This window comes from Pan paniscus, chromosome 16 (genome assembly GCF_029289425.2).
Source record: "Pan paniscus chromosome 16, NHGRI_mPanPan1-v2.0_pri, whole genome shotgun sequence".
Lineage (NCBI taxonomy): Eukaryota > Metazoa > Chordata > Mammalia > Primates > Hominidae > Pan > Pan paniscus.
The window spans coordinates 43,200,773-43,212,978 of record NC_073265.2 but is presented as its reverse complement, the minus strand read 5'-3'; the positions used below and the strand labels follow the sequence as shown (position 1 = coordinate 43,212,978).

The 12,206-nt window shown below is 37.3% G+C and overlaps 1 protein-coding gene across 1 annotated transcript in view; it reads right to left on the bottom strand.

Annotated features, from left to right (window-relative positions):
- The window catches only part of UNC13C (unc-13 homolog C), a 645,800-nt gene extending 642,531 nt beyond the window's left edge, over positions 1 to 3,269 (bottom strand). Inside the window, exon 1 of the mRNA XM_008953183.6 lies at positions 2,500 to 3,269. The gene's annotated coding sequence lies outside the window, so the exon portion shown is untranslated. The remainder of the gene's footprint in view (positions 1 to 2,499) is intronic.
- Between the last annotated feature and the right edge of the window lie 8,937 nt (positions 3,270 to 12,206).

The window sequence follows — 12,206 nt, the reverse complement described above, 5'->3', positions numbered from 1 at the left end:
TAAAAGTGTATTTCAGAAACAAACTTGGCATGTATTTAAAACTCTTAAAATTTCTAGATCAAAGCAGGATTATTTTTCTTGGGTGACAAAACGATTCTAATGTCTTCAAAAATTCTAGAGAATGCCTTTCTGTAGTAAAGACTATGGGATGGAAAGAATGAATAACAGAAACGTATATGTTGAAACTGGGAGACAACGTACAGGTGGCATAATACTTCAGAGAAGTTATGGCAGGGTTTATGCATTGCATTAGCTGAAAAGGTTAACAGAAATGAAAGTGCCTGGAGAATCGGGGAAAAGATATTATCATACCAAAAGTGTCTGATATTACAAAAAACAGAGGTTTGCCTTAAATCAGCAAAGACAATGAAGTACATACTCTTCTGCACTGACCTTCCTCCCAACCCCACCTCAGCCCCAACATACATTTGGTGTGTTTTGTCTTTAAAAGGGGAATCACTGCAACTATCCTGTGTTTCCAATGACCCATGGGCTCTTAAGCAACTAGTTCTGTGCACCACATACTATATTGCTTCACATTTAAAGATTAGCAACCATAGCAAGTTATTATATGGCCTGGAAAGGAAAACAGTTTACTTTATTAACAATAAGCCCATGAAAAGTGATTTCTCTAGGCTTTGCTAACACTTTACCTCGTATTTCACCTGGGCATGAATTTACCTAGCACATAGTGATGATGATCTCTGGAAGGAGTTTCCAGATTTCTTTAATGGAAGTCTAACAACAAATTATTGAATGCTAGGAAATAAACCCTTACCTACTATCCACCTTCAAATTCTACTGAAAAAAACATTGGCAATTCTACTGAAATTACTTTCTCAACAAAATTCCATTATAGCTTGAAAATACAATTTTGTAAATTAGAGTTTCAAATATTCTTTTAGATGATCCTTGATCAGTTTATTAGTTTAAAAAACTATTTAATGGATTCAGTAAAATTACTGCTATAGTGTTTCACCTACAGACATCATAAGCTTCTTTATACAAGATGTCAACATAGAAGAAACACACAATATTTTTCACTCCCTACTAACAAACATAAACTTAATACTTTGCTCATTTTCTAAATCACTCCTCTGGTATCAAGAATTGCCTATACTTACCATATTTTGACATTGTTATTGTTATAGTCATGCGTGGAATTTTAAAACAAATGATTTCCTCATTTTGTTTACGGCCTAAGTGCTCCAGATCGCTACCATTTGGCAAAAATGAGGTTTATAGTTTTCAAAGAGCAGGGTGGTGATTTACTTTACAGTATGCATAAATGACAATTTAAAGCCCACTTACCTCTATTGCATTTGAACTTTTTAATCATAAGAAAGTGGGAACAACAATAATTAAAAGCCAGGGTCCTAGAGCTTTGACATTAACTCTGTGTTAACACTAAAAATCTATTAAATATTTTATATATACAAAAATGTAGTACTTTCTCATTCTCATTTCTCCCCTCCAGAAAATCTCATTTAATATAGACATATACACATTTAATTTATTGACAATTTAACCCACTTTTATGAAAAGTATTGATGAGCAAAAGGTAGTAAGATGATTTTCTAAAAATCATTAAGTTTTTCATTAATTTCAAAATTATATAAACTTACAATTTTAGCTTCTTAAAGAAATGCAGAGTATTTTAAAACTAATCTTTATATGCATTACCCACCCTCAAACCTCTTTCCTGTTTTTCCTTAAAAGCCTAACGAGGAAAATTGATTTTTAAGTGTTGTCATCTCCGTCTAGGTACTAAAGACAGTCAACATTACTATTGTTGTATATCTGTCTTACTCTTGATGATACAAGTATATTGATGATGTAATTGCAGAAGTTAGGGTTTACTCATGCTGTTGGACCAAAGGGATTTTTTTAGACTGCCTCCTTGAGCACCACAGAACAGTTGTAAAACAGAACCAAGCACACAATTTAAGCAATTCATCTCTTGAAAGTAAATCTGCAGGATCTTCTTCTTGAAGAACTGACGAAGAACCAGAAATAAAAAAATCATTGGTAAAGCTTCTTTTGCTTCAGACTGGATGCTGAGCTGGAAAAACACTTGGGTGACACACTAGTGTATGACATCTTGGCTTTTAACCCTTTCCTAGAAGCCCTCAACTTTTGTTCTCTGTTGAGCTCTATTTTTTTCTTCCAAAATTCCAAGGGGTTATGGAATATCCCAGCCTTTCATCTCAACCCTATTTGTCCCTATGTAGATATTCTCCTGAAAGTTGACTGGAAACTAAGCAGTCATTTATCATTCTGAATTTTTTTTTTAAAAGCAATGACTGAGAAGTCATGATGCTCCATAGAATCATGTACATTATAAAAACAGGAGAGCCGAGATTTTACAAATGTATCTGCTACGCTAAGAGAACCCCATGGTTGTGATTCCCAAGTGCAAACAAAAAGAAGGGACAGGAAAATACAGACAGAAAATCGCATGCAGATGAAGCAGTGCGTGCAACGGAGGAAAGAACATACCTGAGGAATTTTCCTTTAAAAAAAAAATGTGCACGCCAACTGGGTTGTTCTTCCCCTCCTTTTGGAGTGTATGTGTTTTCCTTTTAGGAACACCACTTGCAATTGTGTTTCTAGTCTCGTTTCCTTTTTTCAATCACAAATAGTTAGAACAGGAGTGGAAGCTGCGTCCCAGGGATCCGACTCGTGCAATCAGGCATGCCTTGGTCTGCAACGGTGTCTGTTCTTTTCTTGTCAATTCTATCGCACTCCCCGGGTAGCCTCCGAAGCAGTTCTACAACTTAGCTGCTGGCAAGAAACTGCCTTTCACTCTTCTCATTGCCAAATACCTTCCGCGGCTCATTTCTCATCTCTTTCTCCCAGAAAGCAAAATGGGATCTCTCCCGTGTGTTGAGGAGCGCCCAGGCTCATCAACATTTGAGGGTGAGGAGCAGCCGGGCTGAGTGCGTGCTGGGAACTTCACACATCGCCGGCTGCGGCTGAGGCTTTTCTGAATGCAGCACCGGCACTGCGATCCCCAGCCTCCTCCACCGAGAGCGCCCGGGCTCCCTCTCCTGCCGCCGTAGCTGCACGGAGCAGCTCCGAGAGGGTGAGCTACAGCCCCTGCTCACAGGAGACGCACTGTAGCCACTGCCAGGTGTGGCCTTCACCACCGCACTGACAACTAACTGTGTGGGACACAGCTTCATCGCTGGGAGACGCCTGAATGCCAGAGCTTCCTCAGCCTATCTTCCCTTTATCGCTGGATGATGACCTAGGAGACAGTCATGGCCAATTCTGCTAGTGGAATAGCGTGGATAATACTAAATTACCCATGTTATTCAACAATGACTGTTTCAGATGTACTTGACTGTACTTGGAATTATGAAAGTATACCGCACACAGTATCATTCCCTATTAGCCACCAAATGCAGCTAACAGGACCCTGTATTTAAATAGAGGAGATACTGATATCCCATCCCAGTTGGTTTTTCCTTTTATTTTTGTGGAAAACCGTTTGAAGGTGATTCCTGAACAATTTGAATTAATGACACATGCATAAATCAAAGTGGGAAATGATGGGTAACTTACAGTGATGCAAAGGTTTTTCTTCTCACTTAGGAATAATGTCTTTTCATTTGATGTTAACATTTTAAAGATCTGGCTGGGAATTGAATGGACTTGCTTTCTCTTTTAGTTTTGCTGAGTAGAGGAGGTGGGGGGAGTAACAGTTCCCACTTTCCATCAATAAAGCATTTTCAATCCTCTAATCCTCCTGTTGAAACAAATAAAAAAGTACTGAATCTTAAAATAGAGCCTTAAAGCAGCTTGAGGCCTGAAATAATTTGGAGGTTTTAAGCTACATCTGCTCTACTGCTTACTTAAAATTTTACTTTTCTTTGCTTTTTAGAAAATGGAAGGATATTTCCAGGACTGAAGAACGTCAACTAGCAGCTGTGGTTAAACAGTATAGGAAGCATATATACAGATTTGTATGGCATTTTTCAGTACATGGAGGGATGAATATGTCTTGACTGACATTAGAATTGACTCCACCTAAATATTCAATAATAATAGTTGCCATCAAAATAAACAGTTAAACCGGATATAGCATTTTGTGGCAAAACTTGTGGCAAAACATTTCACCTACCGTATGTGACAACCAATAAATAACCTCTCCATGATGTTTAAAACAGTGTCCCCAAATGTGACACAATATATATGCTGGGTACTAGCAGCTGAGCCCTCCCCATTCCCAGTCATCAGCCCCACCTTTAATTCAGAGCAGCACAGCTTCCCTTACCTGCTGCTTAAGTGACTGTTAATGGACCTGAGCAGCTGCTCAAGGTCTAATGATCTGCATCAGGGGCAAGTACCAGGGCAGTCTTATTCCTGTCTTCACTCATCACGGGAGTGGCAGGCAGGACAAAGCTCTGCTGCCCCCGGCTGTAAGCACTGGAGAGTAGCACAGGAAAACCGGTTAGACCTAGAAGTACCTGATAGGGCGAAACTTGACTTTTTCATACAGAAAAACTCATGCTAGCCAATACACTATTTTGAAGAACGTGTTTTAATACATAGAGAAAAGAACACCTATTCACTGAATCTGTTTTCATTTTTTGGTGTGAAATAACCACTGCAAAGTACAGAAGCTGTGGTCAGCTGAGAGACCCTAGCACCCAGAATAAGGTAAATGTGCATACGTCTTCAGTAAATTTGGATTTAATGTCAGTGATGTAAATGTTTAAACCTACAGAAGGAAATAAATGAAAGATGATTCTAACCATGAGTGGTCTATAAAACATGTATGTAGGAAAATTAGCCGGGCTTGGTGGCGGGTGCCTGTAATCCCAGCTACTCAGGAGGCTGAGGCAGTAGAATCACTTGAACCTGGGAGGCGGAGGTTGTAGTGAGCCAAGATCGCGCCATTGCACTCCAGCCTGGGCGACAGAGCAAGACTGAAAAAAAAAAAAAAAAAAAAAAAAAAGAGAGAGAGAAAAAGAAGAAAAAAAAACACCATGTATGTAGTGCCATGAAAAGTTTGAAAATATTGCTCTAATTCAAATATTCTCGTAGAGGAAATGAATCACACCAGGGGTGGTAATCATTAGTTTTTATTGGAAAGAAGAAATAATGTTTCATGAATGCTTCGATGCCAGCATGTGTGTTTTCATGAATGCAGTGCTAAGCTCTAATAATCAGGATTCTGGTCATATATTTCAAAATGGAAATTGTTTACATCTCTGAAAGTGGCAGGAATCATGTATCTGAGGGACACTGGCTGCTAATAAAATATGTTGCCGTTAGAGTGACAGAGCTTTATGACTTTATTGACCTGCAGGGACATCAAAATCCCTAGTAGAAATGTTTTGGCTTTTGATGAGTAGTTTTCACTACTGAGTACCTGATTTGAATAACATGTAATTACAACGATGAGATTTCAACAGTAAGAGCCACATTCTTATCGGTAGGATGCATTCTGTTTCTACAGAGCTTTTCAAACTCTCGAATTAATAACATTAAACAACACAGGATAAGAAGTAATTTCTACTTATACACTCACCCCATCCATAGGTACATGCCTCAAAACTTACAGATGGTTGGATTAAATAATAAGATCATTTCTCCTCCAAATGCTTCAGCAGTCATTTCAGAAAGAATAAAACCTCTAGGGTACCATTCACCTCTCATACCCCAAGACATAAGCTGAGCCAGATCATTTGTCTCATTTATGGTTCAGGTGGAAGAAAAGCAAGGAACCTGGGTCACTGCTTATTTTTTAGTACAGTAGTAGTGAAGCTTGACTAAACCAAAAGAATCAAGTAAAGGGGTCATTCTTGTAGAATTCTGTCATGGCCTGTATATCTGGCTTTAAGCAATAGAGGAATCCTTGAAAAAGCATAAACCAATCCTGTGTGCGTGGAATTGTGTTTTCAGTGTTTTAGAAAACTTCGATCTTTATTTTAGGGAATTGGTAACCAACCATTGAACCTCACTATTATATTTTTTAAAAAACGATACTCTGACCAATCATTGGCTCTCTGTTTCCATGCAAATGGATTGGCAAAACGGATTAGTTGTCCAGATAATTACGGAGAAAAATATGATTATGTTTAAAACAGCAAGTTGGCATTTCTAGCTCTATATAAGTAAATAATGTATAGGAGAACGACTATTTGGAAATAAACCATCTTATGCAATTTGGAAAGATGTGCCTAGCATAGATTACATGGTAGTAAAACACACGTTAAGTTCTGTTCTTAAATTAAAGCTTTCCATTAAAGTATGGGTCACTTTAAAATGGCATTTTTGAGTAGAATTGACAGTATGTAACTTTAGAGACTAGGCCACATAAGGTACTGCCACTTCCTGTTTGCCCGCTCTGGTTTGCTCACTCTGGAGGAAGTTAGTTGCCATGTCATGAGGATACTCAAGCAGCCTAGGGGGAAGTCCACGTGGCAAGGAACTAAGGACTCCTGCCAACAGCCAGACACAAACTGTGACCTCCTGCCAACAGGCATGTGAATGAGCCATTTTAGAAGCTGACCCTCTAACCATGTTCAAGCTTTCAAATGACTGCAACCACTGCTGACATGCTAAATGCAACCACATGAGAAACCCTGAGGCAGAAAAACCCAGGTAAGCTATTCTCGAATTTCTGGCCCACAGGAACTGTGAGATAACAAATGTTCATTGTTTAAATGAAAAAAAAAAAGTGCTTTTGACTCCTCCAACTGAGGAATGAGATGATTTTTCAACTGTGGGATTTAAATGCATCTAAGTGATTTAAGAAGTAAAATTTTAGGCTCAACAAATTCTGTCACAAGATACGGATGCTGTACTTCTCCAGTCAGTATTGACAGTGCCTTCTAAGTGCTTTCATAAATCTCTGTTGTGGCACTGATTTATTATACAGTATGCTAACTACTATTTTACTCATCTGCCTGATTTTCCTTGCTGGACTGTGAGCTCCTTGAGGGCAGAGACCATGGTTCATTCATTTTTATATCACCAATGCCCAGCTGAAGGCTAGACTCATAAAAGGTAGGTTGATGAGTGAGTGAATAATAGTGTGCTTGCCTAGTAAAGCACAGAGTTAATGAGGCTAAGGACACGGGTTGAGTCTCTGTGTAGCCAATTAGCTTTGTTCTATTTCTTGGTCCAAATGGTGCCCTTAGTTCTCACCAGCTGTCTCACAAATTTGTGCCAGAACAAAACTTCTAACTATATATTCCAACAATAGTGAGTCAGTAACGCAATAATAGTGTCTAAAACTTAACACCCTTAAAAGTGTTATTACATACATTTTCTTATTTGATACTTATCTTTAAAAACCTGCAAAACATTATAGTAGTATTTTATGGTTCCCATATTGTAATGATGAAACAGGCTCAAAGTCTTGCAAGACTTATCTGGTTGTACAGAACTAGTAAGTGGTTAAGACTGGGTTAAAAATCAGGCCTTGAATGTCTACTTCAAAACTGGTTCCCCTGTAAAGCAGACAAGTATTTACTTATACAAGCATAATAAATGGCACAGTCTGTAATTTTTTGAAAAAAAATTAATAATTAAATGGAGTAAATTATTCAAGCAGACACTTTTTTAGAGTATTTCTGCTTGGGTAATGATTGTTAGACTTTGGATAGATATCATTTGATGTTGAATGCTGTTTGGTGGGACGGCATCTATACTTTCATTCTGTTGTTCATTTTTTATTTCCTTCAGTAAAATTAAAAATGTGTCAGCACTGTATTCCAGCAAATCATCAGATGAAGGGACTTTTAAAGAGGTTCTAAATTTTTTAAAAGACACAGCATTTGGATGACCTCAAGTAAAATTTTTTTTCCACTTTTTGGGGTTTTTTAAAAATTTTGTTGATTCAGGAAACTGATTTAGTGATATGGCACAGCATTGAAGAGCTCAGACTCCGAAATCAGGGTGCCTGGTTTCCAATTTGGGCTTTAGCAAGTACAATTTTTCTGACTTTAGTCAAGTTTCTTAACATTTCTAAGCTTGCTTTATCTGCAAAATGGGTATAAATATAATTTCTATTTATACTCTTGCTGATGAATCAAATGAGATAATCCAAGTAAAGCAACTTAGATAGTATATACTTATTATGTAGTAGGTACTCAATAAATATTAGCTAGCAATAATTAATATATTAAACTTCTTATCAAATATTGTCATTTTCTACTATAATCTGCCCTCCATTCATAATGGTGATGTTTCCAGAGGAGTAAATGTTTTAAAATTCTTAATAAGTTTTAGAATACCAAAGAGCCATTATTTGATTCAGAGTTCCACTACTTTCCACCTGTATGGCCATATGCTATTTATGTAATCTCCCTGAGCCTCAGTTTTCTGTTTGTATATACTATGTGTTCAATATGTCTATTTCTTTTTTCCTTTTCTATTCTTTACAGATTTCCAAATGCAAATTTCAATTTGGCTTGACAAAAATGAAAACTATAATCTTAAAAATTCATATTCTCACAAAATGTCTTATGTACATTAGACATTTTTCCATGCTTGACAATAAAGTTGATATATATATTGAGCAATCTTGTTCAATATTGGAAAGGATGAATGTCTTAAATACGTATGTACACAGTGATAAATGATCATTGGGTTTTTATTCCAAGAAAACAACAATGACTTCCTTTCCTTTTTTTGAAGGCTAGAGTACAAATGTGAATAACATCACATGCCAATCATTCAGGAGTTATTCAATATGCACTGATGACCCCAAGAGCAGTGAAAATAACCGTGACATAAGCTTCCTGATGACTGGGTGAGAATTATTATTGACCACAAACTGCATGGATTCAAAATTTTGTGGCGATGTCCTTTGTCTAACAGGTTTTTAGAAACCATATTTGGTACTAGAGATATTTTAATTACCCAATTTCTTGTTATAACCAAGAATCATACTGAAAGACCTTTCCACCTAACTGCCTAGTATGTGTATAAAGTGTGAAGCAAGTCAAGAACATATTTCTTTGAAATGGTCTAAAATATTTGTATCAAAATAGATCCACATAGGGCACTTTATTTAATATGATTGGACATAGCATCCTTTCTTTTTACAGGGTTTCAGATTCTCCCGTTTCCTAGTTGTTATCTCCAGAGAGCACATCCACATATTCTGTAGAGCCCAGAAGGGCAAAAGCAAAAACAAAACCCTAATTTCTGGTTTAGGGCCAGGGAGAAAGAAGCTCTTATAAGCATCGCAAGGGTTGACTCTAGGTCAGCTGTGAGCTAAGTAACGTTTTCTTCAGAACCCTTCACTGTCCAGGTCTTTGCCCTTTTTTCTCTCTCCTTCGGCAAACTCTTTGGTTACTTTGGCAATCTCTATTGAGAGAAAGCTCTATAAAGTACCAAAAGCTAAATCACAAATTAATAAAATATATCACATGGGAGGAAAAGGAAGTCAAGACAATGAACCCATAGTCATTTAAAAATAATTCTAACTGGTATTTTTGCAGTTGGTAATTTTGATTTATGAGTCATCTATAAAATGAAGGAAAATAAAGAGTGTTACCTATTCATGTTTTTGTTGTAAAAACCAAATGACTTAAAAATATAAAGTACTTGACAGTATCAGCTGTTCCTTTTATCAACACCATCATTGTCATTTTATAAATAGGTGCTAGAGGAAGAGATACTTACCTCTGGAAATGCTAGAAGGGAGCAGTATCTGATAGGATCATAGTAAGAATTAAAAGGGAGATAATAAAATCTTTCTCATATAGACGAATTTTCCAGTTTCCAGATATATTTCTTAAAAGAAAGTATACTTTTTAAAACTCCAGAAAGATCTTCTACTCTAAAATATTGCCCTCTTATAACACTGAAATTCCAACAGCTAGAAGAGACTTTAATGAATCATCCTATACTAAAAAATAAAAATACTTCCATTTTTATTTTCTTCCTGCAAATATTTTCTCCCATTCTGTTAGTTACCTATTCATTTTGCTGTTTCCTTCATCATACTGAAGTTTCTAAGTTTGATGTCTAATTGGTCTACTTTTGCTTTTGTTGCCTGTGCTTTTACTGTCATATTTAACAAATCACTGAGAAAGTCTTGAAGCTCTTCCCTGATGTTTTCTTCTAGGGGTTTTATAGTTTTATATTTTACATTGTAAACTATAATCCATTTTTTAGTTAATTTTTGTACATGGTGTAAGGTAAGCATCCAATGTTACTCATTTGCAGTAGCATATCCAGTTTTCTCAACATTATTTGTTGAAGAGGCTGTCATTTATCCACTGTATGGTTTGCCAACTTGAATAGACATTTCTCAAAAGAAGATATACAAATGCCCAATGAGAATATGAAATGATGCTCAACATCACTAATCATTAGAGAAATGCGTATCAAAACCATGATATTACTTCACACCCATTAGAGTAGCCATTATAAAACACACACAAAGAGAAAATAAGTATTGGCAAGATGTGGAGAAATTGAAGCCTGTGTTCACTGTTGCTGGAAATGAAAAATGGTGTAGCTACTATGCAAAACAGTAGAAAAGTTCCTCAAAAATTCAAAAATAGCATAAACATACGATCCAGCAATTTCATTTCTGGGTGTATATCCAAAAGAATTATTATTTTTTAATCAACTTTTAAGTTCCAGCGTCCATGTGTGGGGTATGCAGGTTTATTATATAGGTCAACATGTGCCATGGTGGTTGCTGCACAGATCAACGCAACATGTAAGTATTAAGCCGAGTATCCCTCAGCTTTTCTTCCTGATGCTCTCCCTCCCTCTGCATCCCCCAAACAGGACCCAGTGTGTGTTGTTTCCCCCGATGTGTCCATCTGTTCTCATCGTTCAGCTCCCACTTATAAGTAAGAACATGTGGTATTTGGTTTTCTGTTTCTGCATTAGTTTGTGGAGGATAATGGCTTCCAGCTCCATCCAAAGTAGGATCTCAAAGATGTATTTGCACAACTGTACTCAATGCAATATTATTCACAACAGCCAAGAGTTAGAAGGACTCAAATGCCCATCAATGGATGAGTGGATAAAGAAAATGTAGTATTTATATACAACGGAATATTTTTCAGCCTTAAAAAGGAAAGAAAATGGCAGAGTTCAGTGGTTCATGCCTGTAATCCCAGCACTTTGGGAAGCCGAGGCGGGTGGATCACCTGAGATCAGGAGTTTGAGACCAGCCTAACCAAAATGGTAAAACTCTGTCTCTACTAAATACGAAAAATTAGCCAGGAGTGGTGGCACATGCCTTTAATCCCAGCTCCTTGGGAGGCTGAGGCAGGAGAATTGCTTGAACCAGGGAGGCAAAGGTTGGAGCAAAGGTTGGAGTGAGCCAAGATCACGCCACTGAACTCCAGTCTGGGCAACAAGAGTGAAACTCTGTCTCACAAAAAAAAAAAAAGGAAAACTTGTCACAAGCTACAGTATGAATGAACTGTGAGGACATTATGCTAAGTGAGATATGCCAGTCATAAAACAAACAAACAAAAACATACTATATGATTCTAGTTATTTTAGATATCTAAAGTAGTAAACTCAGAAACAGAAGGCAGAAGAGTGGTTGTCAGGAGCAAGGGGAGGGGGAAAACAGAAAGTCAGGTAATGGGTATAGAATTTCAGTTTTAAAAAATGAAAAAGTTCTAGAGATCTGTCCCACAACAATGTGAATATACTTAACACTGTGCACTTAAAAATGTTTAAGATGGTAAATTTTATGTTAAGTGATGGGATTTTGTTTGTTCATTTGATTTTTTTTTTTTTTTTGAGACAGCACCTTACCTGATGCCCAGGCTGGAGTGCAATAGCACAATCATGGCCCACTGCAGCCTCTAACTCTTATGCTCAAGCAACCCTCCTGCCTCAGCATCCTGAATAGCTGGGACTACAGGTGTGTGCCACCATGCCTGGCTATTTTTTTAAAAATTTTTTATAGAGACAGGGTCTCACTATATTGACCAGGCTGGCCTCAAACCCCTGCCCTCAAGAAATCCTCCTGCCTCAGCCTCCCAAAATGTATTATGTGTGTTTACAACAATTTTTAAATTGCTATCTGAAGGAGGCATCAGGCTATGTATTAACATTCGAAAATAATTTATCAAATTCCTGCTTGAGTTAGAGGATAGAATGCTGCAACTGTCTCCATCCTGAGCATCTTAGAGCATGACCAGGGCTGCCCTGTGGTGTTCCATCTTTCTCAAATACTCTCCCTCCCTACTCTTGTCTCTTTT